General features: G+C 32.7%; 1 non-coding gene across 1 annotated transcript; it reads right to left on the reverse strand.

Annotated features, from left to right (window-relative positions):
• Window positions 1–701: 701 nt before the first annotated feature.
• On the reverse strand, window positions 702–781 carry TRNAL-UAG (transfer RNA leucine (anticodon UAG)). The gene has a single exon. It is a non-coding gene; the product is annotated as a tRNA-Leu (tRNA).
• Window positions 782–2,078: the final 1,297 nt, after the last annotated feature.

The raw sequence follows: 2,078 nt of genomic DNA on the forward strand, positions 1-2,078 counted from the left end.
GCGCTGACTGTACCTTAACCTGCCTTCTCTAAATAATGCGGCCTACACACGTTAGGTTTTACATTACTCTAGCGTGTGTTTGTGTATGACAAAACTGTACTGTATCCATAAAAATCAGTAATCTACAAGGTTAAAGCCGACATGCAAAACGTATCCTATGTTTCCTAATATGAGTAGCTTAAAATTGATGGTATAGATATGTTTTCAGTTATTTGCTCTAAAAGAAAGCACAACAATGTGATGGTATAAGAAACAGGCGTTCATCAGTTCGTACGAATGCATAGGTATTATGTAAATTTAAGAACCGAATGGAATGAAAAGACCCACACCGCACATGATACTCTTATCCACTTGTATTTATCTTACATTTCATTGTATAACTCGAATACATACAGAATATTACGTGAAACTATAATAATATATGAATATTTTTGTTTAATAAATAGCTGTCGTCCGCGACTCCGTCTATGCGGAGTTGAAAAAAACCTAATTAGCGTATGTAATCTTCTAGACTATGTGCCACATCTATCAGCAAAATCCATGCCGCCATTCTGGAGATACCTTCTAACAAATATCCATCCATATAAACTATCGTATTTATAATATTAGTAAGATAAATTGAAAACCACCGAAACGATAAAAAAAAGATCACAACTAAATTATCATGGAACAGTGACAATTTTTTTTACTAAAAATACAGTTGACAGCGGTGGGATTCGAACCCACGCCCTTTCGGACTGGTGCCTAAAACCAGCGCCTTAGACCACTCGGCCACGCTGCCTTAGTGTCCTGATTTTATAAGCAACTATTAGGACTTCTACAAAAGTGTTATTAAAACAAACAACAATATAACTTATGTCAACAAATATAACAGCGAAGCCAGCTTTTTAATTCAACAGTCCATATGCAATGTGTTTAACAATTTTTTAACCATAGACATTTGAATCAACATCAGTTGTTCATAAATCAGGTAACGAATGTTCGTCTCTACAATCGACGTCCATTTCATTCCTTAAACCAACACTAGACGCTTCCTTCCGACAACTTTGTAAATATGGTTGCAGTACACTCGGACAACTAGGAGCGGAGTTATCGACGAACAAAAAAAAAACATACAGACGAATTGAGAATGTTCTTTTTAAAGTTGGTCTAAAAACAGACTTGACGCTCACGAACACGAAAAAAAATGGCAAATCTGTTTTTTTATTGACCTTTACTTATTAAGGAAAAATTCTTTTTTTTTGAGGAGATCAAGGAAAAGAAATATGTTGTTAATAAGTTGAGTTGCAGTATACAGATTAAATGGCAACCCAAAAGGATAGTTAGTTTCCATAGATTATAAAATTGTAGAATGACTGAATGATGATGAATAAATTACAAAATTATAGGGTTTCCTCACGATAGGTTATAATTTAGTGTAATTTGTCTATGCGATACTTTAAAATCCCGGTTTCGATTAAGAAATTCGTAGAAGAAAAGGTCGCCTAGTATAAGTCTGAATTTAATTGAATCTCAGGGAAGTTACTTCTCAGAATGTCACATAAAAACACAATTAAACACATACTTCTAGCATCAAAGAATATAAAATATTTTCAACTCATTTCATAAGTAATGTCTTCCAGATCCCGACAAAGGAAATTAAGTTAACTCTCAAATTACAAAGTGTCTGCTTTAAAACCTTTAACACATGTGACACGATCGCTGTTCACCCTTTATCTCGTTATCTGTTACTCGTGAAACTTTCAGGGGTATGTCCCGCACACTTATTGCAAAAGGGGTTGAAAGCTTCATCCCTGTTCCCCAGTAAATATTAAAGATTAAGTAACAATTTTAAGGCTGTATTTAAACAATTGATTGCTTAAATTGTGAGTATTAAAAGTGATCTTTGGGGGGTACAATTTTCACTAACAGTAATTTATGTTTTTATTTTTTACAAAAGCGTTATTTAAAAAGAAAAATATTGATAAATACTGTTAATTATTATAAAAAAAAAACATTTTTGTACTACATACTATTCCCAAAGTTCTATACAAAATATTTTTATAAACAAAATATTTAAACAATGAAAAGCGACATAA

The sequence above is a fragment of the Papilio xuthus genome, unplaced genomic scaffold (genome assembly GCF_000836235.2).
Source record: "Papilio xuthus unplaced genomic scaffold, Pxut_1.1 DF826961.1, whole genome shotgun sequence".
Taxonomy (NCBI): Eukaryota; Metazoa; Arthropoda; class Insecta; order Lepidoptera; family Papilionidae; genus Papilio; species Papilio xuthus.